Source organism: Schistocerca serialis, chromosome 9 (assembly GCF_023864345.2).
Source record: "Schistocerca serialis cubense isolate TAMUIC-IGC-003099 chromosome 9, iqSchSeri2.2, whole genome shotgun sequence".
Classification (NCBI taxonomy): Eukaryota; Metazoa; Arthropoda; class Insecta; order Orthoptera; family Acrididae; genus Schistocerca; species Schistocerca serialis.
In genome coordinates, this window is record NC_064646.1 from 175,131,495 (window position 1) to 175,154,879 (window position 23,385).

The window sequence follows — 23,385 nt, forward strand, 5'->3', positions numbered from 1 at the left end:
AGGGACTGATGACCTTAGCAGTAAAGTCCCATAAGATTTCACACACATTTCAACCTTTTTTTTCTACAGTTAATCAGAATACTACCAAGTTTCGGTTTTGTTAGCTTCTATTCTCTTTGCTGATTCAGTAACCCGTGAATCTAAACTGTTTTAAACAACAATATACAAAGAGGCAAATGAATCTACGCGTGGAAAAAGTGGATTCCAAATGAACGAACTACAAACGTAACATTGCCAAAATTAGCGAAATACCGCAGATACTTTCGTACTATTACGCTGTCGCCCATAAGCACACAGCTCGTTCAATTGTTGGCCTGCTGGCGCTTGCCCGTTTAATTGTAGAAAATGTAACTTAGTCACTGGACCAAAGTTTTGGGTAAATAATAAATATCTAATAAATCATTACTACGATCTCTCAATGCGATACTCACTATAAAGTACTTACATGAGTAAAGGTATCAGTTGAAAAGCATAAATTAATAAGTTTGGGGATCGAGGTAAAGCACTCAATATCTAGTTTCTGTGTTAAGTCCTGGTTTACCAATCCATACCGTGCGTATCTGCATGCGTCGCTGTCATTCATAATGTTCTTTACAAATTCACTTTCAATTCGGTGCTTAGATGGAAGTAACTTTAATAAACTTGATACGCATCTACTTGTATTTTCACTCCTTTCTACGACTATGCTGTACTCTACCATGGGAGACTAACTCGATACTTCACCGGAGACAAACGCTTCCTACACACGATGAGCGTTCAATAAGTATGCAACACATTTTTTCCCGCCCAATCTAGGTTGACAAAAAGGGGGAATTCGCTTTGGGGCATCGTGGAATTTGCACCTGGCGATGAACAAAAGCACGGTGAGTCGTTGGGCGAGGCGTCTGTTATCATCGCAGAAAGGTTGCGCAAACGTATCCCATTTCTCGCTGCTGGCCGGCTGCACAGCTCCGACTATTGCAGTGTTGGAACGTGCGAACAGTCTCACTCGAGGTTATCGACGGATTAGTCAAACACCTCGATGCACAACTGGACGTCTCTGTTGGTAGTACTGACACACTGGTGCACCAGTTAGGGTAGTCAAGGTTGTCTGCCCGCTGGGTTTCTCGCCGCCTAACAGAAGACCATAGAGAACAGCGATATTGCTTGTGCGTTACGAGGTTGATTGTCGCAATTTTTGTCGGACTTCGTCACAAGCGATGAAACATGGATTTATCGCTTCGAACCGAAAACAAAAGGACAATCCATAGAGTGGCGCTACACCACTTCTCCTCCGAAGAAAAGGTATTCAAAACCACACCCTCAGCCGGTGTCTGGGTTATTCTGGTGCAACGATCAACTTGGAAGTTTATTGTGCTACCCTCAGGAAATTGAAGGAACGACTTCAGCGTGTTCGTCGCCACAAAAATTCAAACGAACTTCTCCTTCTCCATGACAACGCATGACCTCACACAAGTCATTGTAACCGAGAGCAGCTCATAAAACTTCATTGCGTGTTTCTTCTTCATCCACCCTAATGCCGAATCTCGCACCTTCCCACTTCCATTTGTTCGACCCAGTGAATGACGCACTCTGCTGGAAGCACTACGTGGATGGAATGTTTTCAGAAAAAAAAATGTGTTACTTATTGAAAGGGCCTCGCCCATGCTTATTCTAAAGGCTAATGCCTTATTGATGCAACTACACTCTTTTGTCATTTACTGTTCGTTTAAGTTCCATGTAATTGCCACATTCGAAAAAAATGGCTCTGAGCACTATGCGACTTAACTTCTGAGGTCATCAGTCGCCTAGAACTTAGAACTAATTAAACCTAACTAACCTAAGGACAACACACACATCCATGCCCGAGGCAGGTTTCGAATCTGTGACCGGAGCGGTCGCTCGGCTCCAGACGCCACATTCTAAACTCTTCTCTATATAACCCAAATAATTCTTCCTGGGCCATCCTCTGGCCTCCCTCTTCAGGTTTTTCCTGTCTCTTTACCTTCAAGAATATTAAGGATGGAACCGTTGTGTCTGATGACATATCCAATATATTTTATTTTTCTCTTTTCCGTTTCCTTTAATAATCTTCTTTCTTCATTGACTTCCATTAAGACAGATGTCTTTTTCTTTTCTTTTCGTCCAGTCCGCCCTCCTCATTTTTCACCATATCCAAATTTCAGCAGCTTAAAGGCGATACCTATCCAATTAACAGTTCAGTAGATCTTTGTACACCACACAAATGATTCTGCAAAAGATTTCCTGACATCTATATTCATACTGCTGCTGGTTCAAACTGTTGTTGGTTAAAATGTTTTTCTCAATCATAGACGTCTTTTTGCCAGTGCAGCCATATTCTTCACTTCCATGTTGCACCTATTGTCCTCTGTTGTTATACTACCAAGAAAACAAAATACACTCCTGGAAATTGAAATAAGAACACCGTGAATTCATTGTCCCAGGAAGGGGAAACTTTATTGACACATTCCTGGGGTCAGATACATCACATGATCACACTGACAGAACCACAGGCACATAGACACAGCAACCGAGCATGCACAATGTCGGCACTAGTACAGTGTATATCCACCTTTCGCAGCAATGCAGGCTGCTATTCTCCCATGGAGACGATCGTAGGGATGCTGGATGTAGTCCTGTGGAACGGCTTGCCATGCCATTTCCACCTGGCGCCTCAGTTGGACCAGCGTTCGTGCTGGACGTGCAGACCGCGTGAGACGACGCTTCATCCAGTCCCAAACATGCTCAATGGGGGACAGATCCGGAGATCTTGCTGGCCAGGGTAGTTGACTTACATCTTCTAGAGCACGTTGGGTGGCACGGGATACATGCGGACGTACATTGTCCTGTTGGAACAGCAAGTTCCCTTGCCGGTCTAGGAATGGTAGAACGATGGGTTCGATGACGGTTTGGATGTACCGTGCACTATTCAGTGTCCCCTCGACGATCACCAGTGGTGTACGGCCAGTGTAGGAGATCGCTCCCCACACCATGATGCCGGGTGTTGGCCCTGTGTGCCTCGGTCGTATGCAGTCCTGATTGTGGCGCTCACCTGCACGGCGCCAAACACGCATACGACCATCATTGGCACCAAGGCAGAAGCGACTCTCATCGCTGAAGACGACACGTCTCCATTCGTCCCTCCATTCACGCCTGTCGCGACACCACTGGAGGCGGGCTGCACGATGTTGGGGCTTGAGCGGAAGACGGCCTAACGGTGTGCGGGACCGTAGCCCAGCTTCATGGAGACGGTTGCGAATGGTCCTCGCCGATACCCCAGGAGCAACAGTGTCCCTAATTTGCTGGGAAGTGGCGGTGCGGTCCCCTACGGCACTGCGCAGGATCCTACGGTCTTGGCGTGCATCCGTGCGTCGCTGCGGTCCGGTCCCAGGTCGACGGGCACGTGCAGCTTCCGCCGACCACTGGCGACAACATCGATGTACTGTGGAGACCTCACGCCCCACGTGTTGAGCAATTCGGCGGTACGTCCACCCGGCCTCCCGCATGCCCACTATATGCCCTCGCTCAAAGTCCGTCAACTGCACATACGGTTCACGTCCACGCTGTCGCGGCATGCTACCAGTGTTAAAGACTGCGATGGAGCTCCGTATGCCACGGCAAACTGGCTGACACTGACGGCGGCGGTGCACAAATGCTGCGCAGCTAGCGCCATTCGACGGCCAACACCGCGGTTCCTGGTGTGTCCGCTGTGCCGTGCGTGTGATCATTGCTTGTACAGCCCTCTCGCAGTGTCCGGAGCAAGTATGGTGGGTCTGACACACCGGTGTCAATGTGTTCTTTTTTCCATTTCCAGGAGTGTAGTTTAACCTGATCAAAACTGACACATCAGTTTTTGTATTGGTTTTGATTTCTTCCACATTTTTCCATATTACCATTACTTTCGTTCTTCGTTTGTTTGCTTTGCCGTAGTTTAATAATGTCTGATAAGACTTGCAGCATTCTATTCACTTCTTTTCCGGAGTCTCCAACTATTATGACATCCTCAGCAAATCTGCTATAATTTATCAATTCGCCATTGACTTTTATTTCCTTTGTCCTATCCTTCATCATCTTAAAGAACATATTAAATAAATACGGACACAGTGTACATTATTGTCTAACTTCTTATCTAATACTGACCTCTTCCTCTACCTTAGTGATTTTTTTTTTGCTTTGGTACTGATATAGTCTATTAATCATTCTTCTATTCTTCAAATCCAGTCCAGTTTTCTTCATAATTCTAAAGATTAGCTCCCACCCTATATTGTCACATTGTCAAAAGCTTTTTCTAGGTCAATGAAGGTACGACAAGTCCATCTCGTATTTATACCTGTTCTTCTCTCCAACAGTATGTGCCACACCAAAATTGCTTTTCTTGTTCCTCTGTCTACTCTAAATCTATATTGGCCTTCTCCAACATACTTAGCTACCTTCTCTTTTATACTGTTCTTAACCATACTAATGTGTATTTTGGAGGCATGCGACACCATTGATGGCGTTCTATGATTGGTGCAGGCTGCCTTTCCTATTTTAGGCGTGGGAAAGGTTCTGCACTCTTCTGGCATGATTATTCTTCGGTAGCAGTCATTTATTACTCTGAATAATTGGTTGTTCATATTTTTAGCTAAATTTTTCAGCAGTTCTGCAGGGAAATCAACAACACCAGTAGCTTTTGCTTTTTTGAGACTCCGAAGATGATGTTCAAATTCATGTCTCGTGATTGGGGATCTTGTATTTCACACTCATTGATTATTTCAGTTGGATTATTTTCATTCCTGAGGTCCTGACCATCATAAAGTTCTTCTATGTTTTCTTTTCAACAAGTTCATACCTCTGCAGCGAGTTTTTGCCTGATTATTTGGCTACTCCTCCACCTCCCTTCCCCCCCCCCCCCCCCACACACGCGAGCGCATACACACACACACACACACACACACACACACACACACACACACACACACACACACACGCGCGCTTTGCTGAACGCCCTAGGTGCACACAGTTACACAGTCCCCCACGGGCCTCTGGCAGAGAACGGTACGCCTTTAGTTTTGCGCCACGAGTGGAATACGCTCTTCACGTTATATTTGTTTAAGGTCCCAGCAATATTGACGGAAGGTCGCCCTACGTAGAGAGAAACCGTCAGGCTCTCGCTTTCTTCCGTCTTTTTTAGGTCCTATTTTTGTGGAGGTAGCGTTTTATTTGTTCTCGCGAGTAGCCCTTGTGAGAAAGGCTTCGCGCAGGTCCTTAGCTGCGCTGGGTGGCCCGTCATATACGGACGTTTAGGTAAAGGACCATGTGGATTGTCTTGTAAATTGTACGCTCACCGTTCTGTGAGAAACACTTTTTGCCGGACAATTTAGTAACACTAAGCACCCATATTTTTCATTCTCCGTACTGAAGTATAGAAGATAGAGTGCAAAAAGTCAAATCAATGTCTATAGCATTTGTAGATTAAGAGAAAACTTTGGACAATGTTGTCTGGAGTACACTCTTAGAAATTATGAAGGTACCAGATGTAAAAAAACAGTGAACGGAATGTTATACACTACTTGTACAGGAACCAGACCGCAGGTATAAGAATGTAAGTGCAAGAAAAGGAAGCAGCAGTTGAGATTTGATTGAGACATGATTGTACTGCTAACCTACATTATTCAATCTGTAAATTGTGCAAGAAGAAAAGGAAGCCAAGGAGGAATTTGGGTAGGCAATTAACTTTCAGGGAGAAGAAAAAACAATTTTGTGGTTTTCGACTACACTGTAGTTCTGACGGGGACGGCATGGACTGGGAAGAGTAGCTAAGCAGAATGAATGGTGACTTGAAAAGAGGCTATAAGACGACTATCAACAGCCGGCCTCTGTGGTCGAGCGGTTCTAGATGCTTCAGTCCGGAACTACGAGGCTGCTAAGGTCGCAGGTTCTAATCCTGCCTCGGGCATGGATGTGTGTGATGTCCTCAGGTTAGTTAGCTTTAAGCAGTTCTAAGTCTAGGGGCTGATGACCTCAGATGTTAAGTCCCATAGAGCTTGGAGCCATTTTGAAAGAGTATCAACGAAAGTAAAACAAGGATAATGAATGTAGGTGAACTGAATTAGAGTGATCCTAATAGAATTGGGTTAGGAGATGTAAAATTAAAAGTAATCGACGAGTTTTGCCATGTGGGAAGCAAAATAACTGGTAATGGCCGAAGTAAGAGGATATAAAATGCGGACTCACAGTAGCAAGACTATTGTTTCTCAAAAACAGAAATTTGTTAGCATCGAGTATGAATTTAAATATTAAGAATTCTTTTTTGAAGATATTTATCTGGAGCGTAGCCTTTTGCAGAAGTTATACTTAGACGATAAAAAGTTCATACACGAAGAGAATATAAGCTTTTGAAATGTGGTGGTACAGGAGAATATTGAATATCTGATAAGTAAACTGGATAACTAATGAAGAGGTACTGAACAGAATTGGGGAAAGCAAGAAGGTTGTGGCACGACTAGAATAAAAGAAAGGATCGATTTACAGAAAATATCCTGTGGCAGCAAGGCACTGCAGACAGTTGACTAAGATCTGAGCGTACGGATTTGATTTCCAGATATGTGAGTGGCTCGAAGATTTCTTAAGTAATAGAACCCAGTTCGCTATTCTCGGCAGCGAGTGTTCATCAGAGACAAGGGTATTGTTAGGTCTGCCACACACGGCCCCTGCTAGTCAGACTACACTCAAGACACCCCTGTGTTCCATATAACATACACAAGCACTTGCAGGCGCAACTAGGAGGAAAACAATTCTTCAAAGCAAACCGAACTTGCTAGAGACTAATGCGAACCTTTTTCTGCAGAGGTCACCCCACAGATACAAGGGAAAGTTGGAGTATTCGGCCGGCCTCCGCCGGCTTTGTAAGGCCAGCGCAGCAGTAGTACAGCCAGTTCCTCGCCGAGCTAGGACCAGCTCCGACGGACCTCACCGACGCTGTTGATGAATGGTTGTCTACACGTTATTTGTTTTTGTGTATATATAGTGAAAGTTCGAGAAGTGTACTTCAGTTTCAATAAACGACACTATACTGAGTGTCCTACAATACTGAGTATTCTCCAGGTATTGTCAGGCTGGTTTGTACGCCACTGCACTTTAGTAACCTTCGTCCTAACGATGCTGGCATCCCCTTGCCTGCTTCTAACCTTTGACCTGACTCACCCAGTCAGTTATTAAGGGGAAATCCCACCCAGAAACTTAACTTTTCTTCTAATTTGCTGATAACAACCAAATTTTAAAGTCCATAACTTCACTCACTTTGTAATTCTGCAAATTTTTAATACGGTTTTTAGTGATATTTTGAAAACCAACTTCGCATACTAAGATCTGAGTTTTCGCATTCCAGATTCTTTAGGTACATTCACAAGACATTGTTCAAAAGTTCTGTGCATTCATTTTATGACGAAAGTTTTTAATTTACTTTCAGTATTTTTTTTCAAATTTAAATTTAAATTTTCTTTAATGATCAAAACATAGATGTGATAGTAAAATACACAAACTTACTGCAAAAATATCATTGAGATTGTTCAATATTTAGAATGAAAAACTTGGTATTGAACTTAGAATAAAAAACTTACTGGAGAATGGATTTTAAAATTTTGTTAAAAAATTAATGCTAGTAAATGCCACGTACCCAACTAAATTCACTTGCACTAAAAGTCTTCCCTTCTTGCTCCTGTAATGCTCCTTCTTCTTGTAATTTCAAGCCAAGGGTGGCGTTTATTTTGAATTTTTCCTACACCAGTCGGCACCTTGTGGACCGTTTGATCCGGCGCTGATCTTTAGATAAGAGGATCTTCTTCTGGGAGGGTCATAAGGCAATGCTGGGACTCCTACTTTCTTCAGTCTTCAAACATCCGATACTGAATTGAGAAACAGCTTCTATAAAAACCAAAAGTATCCTCTTTTTTTCTTTAGAAGATTTGGACCAAGTAAAACTGCAAACTTTCATTTACATTTTGTGTCTCACCACCAGTGCATCTTGCCAGTAGTGCATCAGATGCATGTCTGTGAGAAACAGACACTGTCTTGACCACTTTCGCAGCTGTCAGTGTAACATGGCACCCCGCGCAGTCCATACTGCAAATCTTTCTTAGGCGTACTTGTAATTCGAATACAGCCAAAGAGAGGTATCTAAGAGTAAACACTCCAAAAATGTAAAATTGCCATTAAATTTTGTTTGGAAAAAAACCCTGCCGCTTGGGGAACCTACACCTTGAGGACCGGGCGGATCTGACCGACCCCGACGCCATCCTCCCCTAAAGGCGTCATTTGTATGCCATATGGAGGGTCTTTAGTCAGCGTACCACTCTCCCATATGTTGACATCTTTTCCGAAACTCGCAGGCGCTAGTTCTGGATGGAGCAGCTTTACAGCGGTCCCCAGCGAAGTCGAGTGTTCATCGTTCCACACCTCAACAACTCACCAAGAGAGAATCCCTGTTAGATCCAGGAATTGAACCTCGATGCTCCACATGGCAGTCAGACGCGCTGACAACTGGTGGGAGGGCCCCGACATAGCTAAGCAGTAGGGAAGATTTATTTGTCTGTAACCCTTACCAGAGGAGCAAAGATCCAAAGAAGAGCGGCACGTTTGCTCAGAGGTTGATTTAGTAAGAGCATCGTTGTAACTAGAAACAAGCACCTGCTTCGATGCTATTGAAAACACAACACGAACATCTCTGTCGCGCTTAAACTTTAATTTGGACAATAGTGGTTTCATTTCTGACGTGTTAAGGCGGTGGCTGTGCCTTGTCTTCAAGGTCTCTGTGAAGTTATCGTTCAACAGGAAAATCCAACGCGGAAGTTCAGTCACTTCCGAGGTATAAAGAGTTCAAACAACCTACAGGAATGCAGCCGGGTGACGCCTTCTGTAACCGTCGATATCTGAACAGGTGAACATCCCATCATTTTAAAGGCACAAATGTAACGAGAGGGCACTGTGGCAGAAGGTTTAAACCCTCCGTAGGCGGGGCTACCGACCAGGAGCTACACTGCGCAACAGAAGTTTGGAATACTATCGTAAAATGTAGTCTGCGATACTAGAGGTCTAACTGACGTGGGCACTTCGCGTATTATCCAGTGAGAGCCCATATATTGAACAATGTTACCTGCTGGCACGCTTTATGGCCATCTTCCAATCATGTAAGCATACCACTGTCTCAGCGGCACACACCGCGAATACTCTAGTATCAACAACAGTTTCATTCAGTTCGTGTTCAGCACTGCAGTAACATGGCACGTAGAAGTATGCAACACTTTGATAGAGTAAGGAGAATGGCTTTACTTTAGGCAGATCATACACAACAAGATTTTGCCGATCGGTTACATGTCTCTCAAAGTGGTGTGTCCCAGATTTGGGGAAAGTACAGAGAGACGTGATATGCGAACAAAAAGACAAATAAAAACTTAATCGGAAAAAAATGAAGCAGGAAATTCTTGAATACAAATTCAGTACGTAATTAGGAAAAATGTGAGGACAGATACTTGAAACAAGCTGCCACCTCACGATATTAATTACCAACAGGTGAGTAAGTGGAATTAAGTCTGACTTTCTGTTTTTGAAAAGGAAGAGAGCACGATTTCAAGCAGTGTTTAAGCAAATATCTCGCCTGCTTCGTTAATAGAACTATGCCAATCACTGGAACTGCACCCTGTTGTTATATTCCATAGGATGGCCGGTGCAACGGCAATCTTTCTTATAGTCTGTTGCAATAGTGTGTGACGCTCATATTCTAGAGACTAGTCCTCCACTGTCTTGATAGCCTGTCCAATGTATATTGGCAGAACTGCATGGGATAGGTAGACATTCGCCTTAACGTAAACCAAGATGATACTTCACAGACGGTAAAAGGGCCCTAACCTTAGGTGGTGACCGAAGAACACACTTTACATCCTGTTTCTACAAAATGCAACCATTCCTTTAGGAAATGATACCTGCGCAAGCAAAGAGGAGGTAGATTTACACTATTGACCATTAAAATTGTTACGCCAAGAAGAAATGAAGATGATAAACGGGTATTCATTGGACAAATATATTATACTAGAACTGAAATGTGATTACATTTTCACGCAATTTGGGTGCATAGATCCTGAGAAATCAGTACCCAGAACAACCACCTCTGGCCGTAATAACGGCCTCGATACGCCTGGGCATGAGCCAAACTGAGCTTGGATGGCGTCTACTGGTACAGCTGCCCACGCAGCTTCAACACGATACTACAGTTCATTAAGAGTAGTGACTGGCGTATAGTGACGAGCCAGTTGCTCGGCCACCATTGACCAGACGTTTTCAATTGGCAAGAGATCTGGAGGACGTGCTGGCCAGGACAGCAGTCGAACATTTTCTGTATCCAGAACGGCCCATACAGGATGCGGTCGTGTATTATCCTGCTGAAATGAAGGGTTTCGCAGGGATCGAATGAAGGGTAGAGCCACGGGTCGTAACACATCTGAAATGTAATGTCCACTGTTCAAAGTGCCGTCAATGCGAACAAGAGGTGACCGAGACGTGTAACCAATGGCACCCCATACCATTACGCCGGGTGATGCGCTAGTATGGCGATGACGAATACACGCTTCCAATGTGCGTTCACCGCGATGTCACCAAACACGGATGCGACTATCATGATGCTGTAAACAGAACCTGGATTCATCCGAAAAAATGACGTTTTGCCACTCGTGCACCCAGGTTCGTTGTTGAGTACACCATCGCAGGCGCTCCTGTCTGTGATGCAGCGTCAAGAGCAACCGCAGGTCTCTGAGCTGGTAGTCCATGCAGCTGCAAACGTCGTCTTTCTGTTCGTGCAGATGGTTGTTGTCTTGCAAACTTCCCCATCTGTTGACTCAAGGATCGAGACGTGGTTGCACGATCCGTTACAACCATGCGAGGCCGTTGGGATCCAGCACGGTGTTCCGTATTACCTTCCTGAACACACCGATTCCATATTGTGCTAACAATCATTGGATTTCGACCAACGCGAGCAGCAATGTCGCGATACGATAAACCGCAATCGCGATAGGCTACTGACGACCTTTATCAAAGTCGGAAACGTGATGGTACGCATTTCTCCCCCTTACACGAGGCATCACAACAAAGTTTCACCAGGCAACGCCGGTCAACTGCGATTTCTGTATGAGAAATCGGTTGGAAACTTTCCTCATGTCAGCACGTTGTAGGTGTCGCCACCGGCGTCAACCTTGTGTGAATGCTATGAAAAGCTAATCATTTGCATATCACAGAATCTTCTTCCTGTCGGTTAAATTTCGCGTCTGTAGCACGTCATCTTAGAGGTGTAGCAATTTTAATGGCCACTAGTGTAGATGCCACTTCGGCATTTTCATCACCTGAAAATGGAAGCGAAAATTTCAAGTTTTGTGTTGTCAGTAGGGAAGTGGTAACAGCAGGAGGGCTCAGAGACTTCGAACGTGGACTAGTCACTGGGGATCACCTGGCCACCTGAGTAACAAATCCACCAAGAACATTTCTAAAACTACTCAAGTTGGTTGCTGGTGATGTGGAAATGTGGATGAACAACTAAAGCTAACCAAGACCAGTCAGACCTCATTTACTGGCCGACAGAGACCGACGACCACAGCGGAGGATGGTACGTCTACATCTACTTACACACACCGCCAGCCACCGTACGTTGCGTGGCGGACGGTACCATATACCACTACTAGTCATTGCCTTTCCTACTCCACTAGCAAACAGAGCGACGGAAAAACGACTATCAATATGCATCAAACGAGATCTAATTTCTCGCAATGTCCGTGGTCCTTACCCGAAATGTACCAGTAGAATCGTTCTTCAGTCAGATTCAAACGCAGGTTCTCTAAATTTACTCTTATCGAACGTTGCCTTTCCTCCAGAGATTCCAGTGTGAGTTCCCTAAGCAACTCTGTAATATTTGCATGTCGTCTGCCCCTACCGGTAACAAACCTGGCAGCCCACCTCTGGGTTGCTTCGATGTCTATTTTTAATTTGAGCTGGTGCGGACCATGAACGCTTGACTAGAACTCAGGAATGATTTTCTGAAATTCTCCCAATAATCCGAGCTGACCATTCGCCTTCCCTAGTACAATCCTTACATGCACCTTCCATTTTATACTGTTTGGAACGTTACGCCCAGATAGTTAATCAACGTGGTTGTGTCAAGTCGCACACTAGCAATGGTAGTGAAATATCAGATAAAAACAGTGGAAGAAGTCACTCATAATTTTCAAAGAGTCATCAACACTCCAGCAGTTGGCGCAAGCGCTACAATAGTCGCTCAGTTCCTAATATGATACACATTCCCATAATCAATACTAAAAGACGATTGAGGTGGTGCAAAGAGCGAAAACAATGGACAGTTGATGACTGGAAGCGATTGATTTGATGTAGTGAGTTCAATGGCAATCTAATGGGAAGGTCTGAGTGTGGTGCCAACAGTGAAGTAAGGGGGGAGATGCTGTTAGGGTATGAGGGCTTTTTTGTGGTTAGGGCGTGGTTCACACATGTTACAGCACAAAGTACTGCATATAGTAGAGGAACATTTCGGAGGCGACGATTGTCTGCATCAGCGTGATAATACTTCCTGTCATAAAGCAGGTTCTGTGAGGCAATGGTTTGTGAACAAGAACATTTCTGAAATGAGCAAGCCTGCCTAATGTCCCGACCTGAACCCAGTGGAGCACCTTAGAAACGAGTTGGAATATCGACTTTGCTCCAGACTCCGCGTCCCACATCACTATCTTGTCTGTCTTGGGAAGAATAGGTTGCCATTCCTCTACAGAGTCAGGCAGCACATTGAAAGTATCCCCAAGGTATGAGAAATGGGCGAAGCGTAGACACACCCCACATTAAGGTCCACTGATAGGCGTCAAGATAATTTTGGTCACATAGTGTCAATGTGATTTGTTTCAATAATTCGTAGTTTTAATTTTAAACCTTTATTTACTTGCGGGATATTGGAGTCCCGGCAGATTCAGTGTGGTACTATGTAGCTCAACAGCCCGTTGGACCCGCTGGGGCAATAAGTTCCTATTCCTTTAAGTTTGTGCTTGCTACGCTTGATGTCAGCACAGCCTGTACGCCATTTCGAAATCTATGTTCTTTGGTCTACAATGATTTCAACGTTAATTGAGGCCCAGCGTACACTATTGTGAACGAAGTATGCACTGAGACGACGAAAGTCGTGGGGTAGCGATAAGCACACATGCAGACGACAGCAGTATCGCCTACACAAAGTATGAAAGAGAATTGCATTGGAAGAACTGTCATTTGTACTCAGGTGATTCATGTCAACACTTTTCCGACGTGATTATGGTCGCACGACAGAAATTAAGATACTCTGAACGCGGAATGGTAGTTGGTGCTAGACGCGTGGGACATTCCGTTTCGAAAACTGTTAGGCAATTCAGCATTCCGAGATCTACTGTGTAAAGAATGCGTTGAGAATACCACGTCACGGGAGACTCAGTGCCCGACGGTCTTCACTTAACGACCGAGAGCAGTGCGAACACAAAGCAACACTGTGTGAAATTACGGCAGAAATCACTTTGAGACGTACGACGAACGTATTCGTTAGGACAGTGCGGCGAAATTTGGCGTTAATGGGCTGTGGCATTAGACGACCGACGCGAGTGCCTTTGCTAACAGCACGAGATCGCCTGCAGCGCCTCTCCTAGGCTCGTGATCATATCGGTTGGACCTTAGATGACTGGAAAACCGTGACCTCGTCAGATGAGTCCCGATTTTAGTTGGAGAGAGCTGATGGCAGGGTTCGAGTGTGGCGCAGACATCACGAAGCCGTCACCCCAAGTTGTCAACAAGGGACTGTGCAAGCTGGTGGTGGCTCCATAACGATGTGAACTGTATTTACATGGAATGGACTGGGTTCTCTGGTCCACGTGAACCGATAATTGACCGGAAATGGTTATATTCAGCTACGTGGAGTCCATTTGCAGTCATTCATGGACGTAATGACCCCAAACAACGAAGGAATTTTTATGGATGACAATTCACCATGCCACCGAACCACAGTGGTCTGCGATTTGTTTGAAGATCATTCTCGACAGATCGAGCGAATAATTCGGCCTCCCGTGTTGCCAGAGATGAATCCAATCTTACATTTATGGGACATAATCGGGAGATCATTTCTTGCAGAAAATCCTGCACTGGCAGCACTTTCGCATGTAGAGGCAGCATGGCTCTATATTTCTGCAAGGGACTTCCCACAACGTGTTGAGTCCATGTGGCTTCAAACTACTGCCCTCTGTCTCTCTTTCCAAGCATTTATCCCGACGTGCGGGGTCTGCTGTATAAATACTGATTTGGCACAGTTAACTTTTGAAGGGGTGGCTGGATGCCATTCCTGTCTCCACCTCAAACCCCCCTGGGATGGAAATGGTGTACCCCAACTGTCGGCGTCCAGTGTAAATCATGAAATACTGAGAATGTGTTCCAAATGTCTGCGAGTCGTGTAACAAAGGCGGGACATGGGGACCAGCCCAGTATTCACCTAGTGGGATGTGGACAACCGCCTAAAAACCACATCTAGGACCTCGTCGTTAATCCGCCGGGCGGATTCGATCCGGGGCCGGCGCACCTACCCGAGTCCAGGAAGCAGCGCGTTAGCGCTCTCGGCTACCCTGGCAGGTCTTCGAACTGCTGCACTGCGACTGGCAAAAGGAGGTCCGACACGATATTAGGTGGTATCCCATGACTTTTGTCACCTCAGTGTGTTTTGAAATCGACTGCGTGTGTAACTCTTGCTTCTAAAATAATAAAAAAAATTATCTAGGAGCATCAGAGCATTGAAAAAAATTTCGTTCCTCAAGAAGAATAACAGATCTGAGAGGATTAAACCGACTCTGAAATGTTACGAGTTTGACTTAATTACACTACTGGCCATTAAAATTGCTACACCACGAAGATGACGTGCTACAAACGCGAAATTAAACTGACAGGAAGAAGATGCTGTGATATGCAAATGATTGACTTTTCAGAGCATTCACACAAGGTTGGCGACGGTGGCAACACCTACAACGTGCTGACATGAGGAAAGTTTCAAGACGATTTCTCATACACAAAGAGCAGTTCACCGGCGTTGCCTGGTGAAACGTTGTTGTGATGCCTAGTGTAAGGAGGAGAAATGCGTACCATCACGTTTCCGACTTTGATAAAGGTCGGATTGTACCCTGTCGCGATTGCGGTTTATCGTATCGCGACATTGCTGCTCGCTTTGGTCCAGATCCAATAACTGCTAGCAGAATATGGAATCGGTGGGTTCAGGAGGGTAATACGGAACGCCGTGCTGGATCCCAACGGCCTCGTATCACTAGCAGTCGAGATGACAGGCATCTCATCCGCATGGCTGTAACGGATCGTGCAGCCACGTCTCAATCCTTGAGTCAACAGATGAGGAAGTTTGCAAGAAAACAACCATCTGCACGAACAGTTCGACGACATTTGCAACAGCATGGACTATCAGCTCGGAGACAATGGCTGCGGTTACTCTTGACGCTGCATCACAGACAGGAGCGCCTGCGATGGTGTACTCAACGACGAACCTGGGTGCACGAATGGCAAAACGTCATTTTTTTCGGTTGAATCCAGGTACTGTTTACAGCATCATGGCGGTCGCATCCGGGTTTGGCGACATCGCGGTGAACGCACATTGGAGGCGTGTATTCGTCATCTCCATACTGGCGTATCATCCGGGGTATGGTATGGAGTGCCATTGCTTACACGTGTCGGTCACCTCTTGTTCGCATTCATGGCACTTTGAACAGTGGATGTTACATTTCAGATGTGTTGCGACCCGTGGCTCTACCCTTCATTCCATCCCTGCGAAACCCTACATTTCAGCAGGATAATGCACGACCGCATGTTGCAGGTCCTGTACGGGTCTTTCTGGTTACAGAAATTGTTCGACTGCTGCCCTGGCCAGCACATACTCGAGATCTCTCAGCAATTGAAAATGTCTGGTCAGTGGTGGCCGAACAACTAGCTCGTCACAATACGCCAGTCACTACTCTTGATGAAGTGTGGTATCGTGTTGAAGCTGCATGGACAGCTGTACCTGTACACGCCATCCAAGCTCTGTTTGACTCAATTCCCAGGCGTATCAAGGCCGCTATTACGGCCAGAGGTGGTTGTTCTGGGTACTGATTTCTCAGGATCTAATGCATCCAAATTGGGTGAAAATGTAATCACGTGTCAGTTCTAGTATAATATATTTGTCCAATGAATACCAGTTTATCATCTGCATTTCTTCTTGGTGTAGCAATTTTAATGGTCAGTAGTGTATATAAAATTGTGCCGCATAATGCCTGAGGACACGTGCATCTAGGCGCCAGGTATTGTGGCGGCTGGGCGTCTCAGTGACTCACCAGATGAAGGGCACGATGGTGATGGTGTAGGAGATGGGCCGCAGCGCGGCGGGCAGCCGCACGTCGCGCACCAGGCGCTTGGCGCCTCCGCCGTGCGCGTGCGCGGCGGCGCTGCCGGGGATAGAGTCTGCGGCGCCGGCCCCGCTGCCGCCCGCGGCGGAGGCGCACTGCTGCAGCGTGACGTGGCGCGTCACCACGGCCACCACCACCAGCGCCGCCACCGCCGCCCCCGCCGTCACCAGCAGGCAGCGCCGCGACGCGCGCGGCCCGCGCCCCGAGCACGGCCCCGCGCCCGCCTTGGGCGCCACCCCCAGCTCGCTGCCGCCGTCCATCACCTGCCCTGCGCACACGAGAGCGCCACTTCAGTTAAGACACCCATACAGATGCTGCACTTCGATAATTTCTGTTTCGCCCTCTAGAGACACCAAGGCAATAAGGAATGAGATTTTCACTCTGCAGCGGAGTGTGCGCTGACATGAAACTTCCTGGCAGATTAAAACTGTGTGCCGAACCGAGACTCGAACTCGAAACCTTTGCCTTTCGCGGGCAAGTGCTCTACCATCTGAGCTACCCGAGTACTACTCACGCCCCGTCCTCACAGCTTTACTTCAGCCAGTACCTCGAATCCTAGTTCTCTCCTGCGAAGTAGGAGACGAGCTACTGGCAGAAATAAAGCTGTGAGGACGGGGCGTGAGTCGTGCTTGGGTTGCTCTGATGGTACAGCACATGCCCGCGAAAGGCAAAGGTCCCGAGTTCGAGTCTCGGTCCAGCACGCAGTTTTAATCCGCTACTATAGTTTAGAGACAATTCAGGAGTAAATATCGTAAGCCACCATCTCAAAGGCAAACTGTTATTAATTGGCACAAATGTTTCATAAAAGCACAAGCAGTTGCCACTATACATCAAGGCTCGCATCATAATATTTGTCAGGAAATTGATTGCAGATGGGATATTTGTCGCGTTACAAAACGTAACTACAATGAACATTTGTAACTAAAACTTGAAGATATACTGCTTTCACTGCTCCATCAAATATTTCTGTAAATTATTTACCTTTTTCACAAATAAACGTTATTTTTGTGTAACTAATTTATAAATCCCATTACTATATGGCCACAACGTAAGTAATAATTTTTAAATAAAAATTAAATTTTTATCATAAGGCGTTTTAAATCGAACCAAAAATTATAAAATACTTTTTCCTAGTCCCGTACAGATTCCACCCCCATAACAATAGTCCGCAAAATTATGAGTTCTGAGTATCTTTACTAGCCAATTATTCTGAATCTAACTTAAACTTCTTCACAGGTTTCACGAAGTTAGTGGATCTTGGCTAGCAACATGTTGTCCTCTTTAAACTGTAAATTGCTATTTTATTCCTTTTATTAACCTGTGTTAAGCTCAAATATTTCATTTAATTGGTAGAATTATCACATTGTAGAATTCTGTCAGTCGTGTTCCCATCTATCTATATTTTATTAATCTTTGGGGCTTAAGAATCACCAGACAAATTGCCCTGGTTCTCATGCAAAATTTTTATATGTTATCTAATGAGCTGGTATGTTGCAGTACAGACAATGGCTCCACGAACTCAGCCAGAAGATGTCTGGGGAAGCATCTTCAGAACAGGGGGCTGGCACTGACTTCTTCCTGGGCGCATTATCATCTTATTGTAAAGGACGTGATGACACAGCTTTTTGGAACAGCCTCGCCACATATGCAGCTCAGTAATGAAATTCATATTTAAACGGAATACTTAAATCACATGGATGAAATTGATATACCCCAGAACTAGCGACTGTCAGTAGGTAACTGATGTAGTCTTGCTGTTCTATAAGCTTAAATTCAAGTTTGCGTGTGATGTAGCAATGAGAAATGTTGAAAGCAGTGGAGACGATGAATTGGGATTCTCAAGACCTGTAGTCGTAAGAGAGTCGCACCGCAGGGACAAGTTCTTCGAAGGGCCACAACAAGTGTTCCGGGGAGTCGCTGGCCACCGGACGGAATCTGTTGACATGTAGTAGCGGCTCTGGAAGCCAGGCCACTGTACAGAAACGCAGGGAGTATCTCCCATAGAGAAGCGCCTGGCGAAAACGTTTTACAAGCAGGAAATGGAATGAAAACTAGGCCTCTTTACCAGGAACATATCTTCGTATGCGAGATGCCGAAAACTGACCATTTTTCCTGAAAAAAAGACAGAAAAGTGAAGAGAACAGAGATGAAGGGGAAACCCTCGATCCTGGGGCTTCGAAATTTCGAGAGACCTCCTAACACCATGACTTTGCAGAAAGACAGTGTTCTTTGATGTGAAACGTACAGCTCTCTGAGTTAGAATCAGACACTGGACGATGATGAGGTGAGCACCTCATAGGCCGGGAAAGAGACACAGTGAAGCTTGAAGTAATCAGAGTATGGAAGACTGATTCTAATTTCCCTACTCCTCATCTCATGTCTGTTGCATGACCTCACCATAGTGCCTATAGTACTGCAGGAGATGGTTCAAAGTGGATGAAGAATCGATCATTGGTGGAATGAACCACCCTTACCAGCGGCTTAGTCCAAATTAGCCTCAGGAGGCTGTGCGGCAGCTGTCAGCATCAAAGGCTTCGGAATTTGACCTCGATCTCAATACTCTGCTTTCCCATCTCTGATTTCAAATCGAATGTGAAGTAAAAGGAATCCTTCCATTGCCATGTTTTCCATAGCTCATAGTATTTGGTTGGCTCATCTCCGAATCTTCCGAGCCATCAAACTGCTCATTTTAACCAATGACTTGTCTTTTACCAAAGTCTATCGAAAAAACTAACGTCATTGTCTCTCCGTCGCTTTCCTCAGCCAGTGAGGTGTTCACCTCGTCACCGTCCTGTGTCTCGTTCTAACTCAGAGTTTGTTTACGTTAGCCAATAGATGTACGTTTCACATCAAAGAGCATTGTATTACTGCAAAGCCAGAGTGTTGGGTGGCCTCTCACAATTTCAAAGCCACAGGATAGAGCTCCTCCTATTCATCACTGAGATGTTTATCTTCACTTTTCTGTGTCTTGTGGGAAAATCGGAAGCTTTCGACACCTCGCATACAAAGGTGCGTTCCAGCTAAAGAGGGCTAGTTCATTTTCTGCTTGTAAAGCGTTTTCACCAGACGCTTCTCTATGCGAGATGCTATCTGCGCTTCTGCGCAATGGCCGCACTTCCTGTTGGCCAGTGACTCGTCGGAACACTTCCAAGAACTTGTCCCTGCGGTGCGACTCTCTTACGACTTCAGGTGCTTTCAACATTTCTCACTGCTGCTGAATTTAAGCCAACAGAACGATCAGAGTACATCAGTGATCTACTAACAGTTACTAGTTCTGAGGTACGTCAGTTTTATCCATATGAATCAAGTATTCCATTTACATGGGATTTTTATTACTGTGTTGCATATGTATCGAGGCTGTTGAAAAAAACTGTCTCGGCACTTCCTTTACAATACGATGATAAAGCATCCAGAAAGAAATCAGTGCCAGCCCCCTGTTCCGAGGGCGCTTCTCCACACAACTTCCGTCTGAGCTCGTGGAGCCACTGGCTCTACTACAACATGCCAGCACATTAGATGACACATAAAGCTTCTGCATGAGAACCGGGGCAGTTAAGCCCCAAAGTTTAATATAATTTAAACAGGTGGAAACGACGGTGACACAAAGAATTCTACAATGTGACAATTCTACCAATTAAATGAAATATTTGAGCTTAACACAGTTCATAAAGGGACGGCGATGACGATGAGGTCCCATACTCCGAGGAGCGTAGGGGACGATGCGGGAGACCCGCACCGTCGACTAGGCAAGGTCCCAGCGGAGGTGGTTTGCCTTTGCCTTCCTCCGATCTCATACAGGAAATAAACTTGTAATTTAAATAGTAAATTTAAATAGTAATTTAAATAGGTTGCCATTAAATTGTTTATTGTCTATGATTTTACCTTGTTAATATTGGCAAAGGTTGCCATTGTTTAATATTGATTGTTACCTTGTTAATGCTGGCATAGGTAGCCATCATTTAATATTGATTGTTTCGTAATAAATCAAAGTCATTATAACTCCTGGTTCAAAATGGCTCTGAGCACTATGGGACTTAAACCTAACTAACCTAAGGACATCACACACATCCATGCCCGAGGCAGGATTCGAACCTGCGATCGTAGCAGAAGCGCGCTTCCGGACTGAAGCGCCTATAACCTCTCGGTCACAACGGCCGGCTATAACTCCTGTTTCACGTAATATTCATATGTTCCTCCGCCACAATCCTGCAAAATGCATTTACATACTTTTTATCGACGTCTACTAGAATCCAGTTCATTATCCTGGAGCATCTACATCTACATTTATACTGCGCAAGCCAGCCAACGGTGTGTGGGGAGGGCACTTTAGGTGCCACTGTCATTACCTTCCTTTCCTGTTCCAGTCGCGTATGGCTCGCGGGAAGAACGACTGCCGGAAAGCCTCCGTCCGCGCTCGAATCTCTCTAATTTTACATTCGTGTGCTACTCGGGAGGTATAAGTAGGGGGAAGCAATATATTCGATACCTCATCCAGAAACGCACCCTCTCGAAACCTGGACAGCAAGCTACACCGCGATGCAGACCGCTTCTCTTGCAGAGTCTGCCACTTGAGTTTGCTAAACATCTCCGTAACGCTATCACGCTTACCAAATAACCCTGTGACGAAACGCGCCGCTCTTCTTTGGATCTTCTCTATCTCCTCTGTCAACCCGACCTGGTACGGATCCCACAATGATGAGCAATACTCACGTATAAGTCGAACGAGTGTTTTGTAAGCCACCTCCTTTGTTGATGGACTACTTTTTCTAAGGACTTTCCCAATGAATCGCAACCTGGCACCCGCCTTACCAACAATTAATTTTATATGATCATTCCACTTCAAATCGTTCCGTACGCATACTCCCAGATATTTTACAGAAGTAACTGCTACCAGTGTTTGTTCCGCTATCATATAATCATACTGTGGTGTCACCGCCAGACACCACACTTGCTGGGTGGTAGCCTTTAAATCGGCCGCGGTCCGGTAGTATACGTCGGACCCGCGTGTCACCACTGTCAGTGATTGCAGACCGAGCGCCGCCACACGGCAGGTCTAGAGAGACGTCCTAGCACTCGCCCCAGTTGTACAGCCGACTTTGCTAGCGATGCTACACTGACAAATACGCTCTCATTTGCCGAGACGATAGTTAGCATAGCCTTCAGCTACGTCATTTGCTACGACCTATCAAGGCGCCATTGTCAATAGATATTTAACTTGTGATGCCTGTACCGTCAGACCGATGTTCTCCAATTATGGATTAAAGTTAAGTATTCTACCAGTTACCTCCTGTTTTGCTAGTCTTATTTCTCTGACCTGTTCCAGACCTCACGCCAGCCTGAGTGAGCTAAAAGCGTGCATTTCGGCCTCCTCTAGCAACACAGTGTTGGCTCTTCTGCCAACACTTCACATACAATAAAGGATTATTCTTCCTATGTATTCGCAATACATTACATTTGTCTATGTTAAGGGTCAGTTGCCACTCCCTGCACCAAGTGCCTATCTGCTGCAGATCTTCCTGCATTTCGCTGCAATTTTCTAATGCTGCAACTTCTCTGTATACTACAGCATCATCCGCGAAAAGCAATGGTCCGATAACACTCCCCTGTGGCACGCCAGAGGTTACTTTAACGTCTGTAGACGCTTCTCCACTGAGAACAACATGCTGTGTTCTGTTTGCTAAAAACTCTTCAATCCAGCCACACAGCTGGTCTGATATTCCGTAGGCTCTTACTTTCTTTATCAGGCGACAGTGCGGAGCCGTATCGAACGCCTTCAGGAAGTCAAGGAAAATGGCATCTACCTGGGAGCCTGTATCTAATATTTTCTGGGTCTCATGAACAAATAAAGCGAGTTGGGTCTCACACGATCGCTGTTTTCGGAATCCATGTTGATTCCTACAGAGTATATTATGGATTTCCAGAAATGACATGATACGCGAGCAAAAAACGTGTTCTAAAATTCTACAACAGATCGATGTCAGAGATATAGGCCTATAGTTTTGACAAGAGAGAAGAATGAAGTATAATACGACCTCCCACAAGGACATGGCTAGTTTTTTCAGCAACTTTGTTTTATTGTACATTTTTTGGCACTTATTTATGTTATTTGGATGTTTACCTACATCAATGCATCCTTGGCCTACGTAATAAAATCTTTTTAAATCTTAATGTGAGTGGTGTTTATTTGGTCGCCTGGCACTTCCGCTCCCAGCTCCCGCTCACTACCTATCAGTTATGTTACATCAGAACCAATTTTTGGATGTGCTTGGCAAAACAATTTTCATCTCACTCGATTAATTGTAGGTAGGGAGCTTGCAATGGATGTTAGACTAACAAAACGCACGTATAACTCAATAGAAGTCATATCACAGAGCTCGCGACTCCCCTCGCAGACGTACTGCCCCGGTTGGGTTGCGACCCGGCACGTAACAAGTGAAACAGGAGTCCACTCTCGTCTCCGCAGGGGTCGCCGCCACCTCTTTATGTAGGCCGAGGACAAAGTGCACCTCTGGCCGCCCGCCCGCGCTTAGTCTTTTGTCAACAGGACGTGACCCGAGCACCAACCAGGGCCGGGCGTGGGGGAAGACGGCCGCGTGCCGCCCTCTCTGCAGACGTTCCGTTCCGCCTTGTTTTCTCTCCGTGTTTACTGCTTAATGACGCCCACAGGCGAAACGCCTGTAACTCCAGCAGTGGGTGTGATAACGCCTCCGACTGGCAGCTGACCGTGTCAGCCTAAGGAAAGGGCTGTACCAGCTGACGTGTCTAAAAAAAAATGTTTCTACGCACTATGGGATTTAACATCTGAGGTCATCAGTCCCCTAGACTTAGAACTACTGAAACCTAAGTAATAGCAGCAGTGCGGTTCCGGACTGAAGCGCCTAGAACCGCTCAGCCACAACGGCCGGCTGACGTG

At 45.6% G+C, this 23,385-nt stretch overlaps 1 protein-coding gene across 1 annotated transcript in view; it reads right to left on the reverse strand.

Moving 5' to 3' along the window:
* The window catches only part of LOC126418899 (aminopeptidase N), a 310,305-nt gene extending 293,785 nt beyond the window's left edge, over nucleotides 1-16,520 (reverse strand). Inside the window, exon 1 of the mRNA XM_050085916.1 lies at nucleotides 16,401-16,520. The gene's annotated coding sequence lies outside the window, so the exon portion shown is untranslated. The remainder of the gene's footprint in view (nucleotides 1-16,400) is intronic.
* Nucleotides 16,521-23,385: the final 6,865 nt, after the last annotated feature.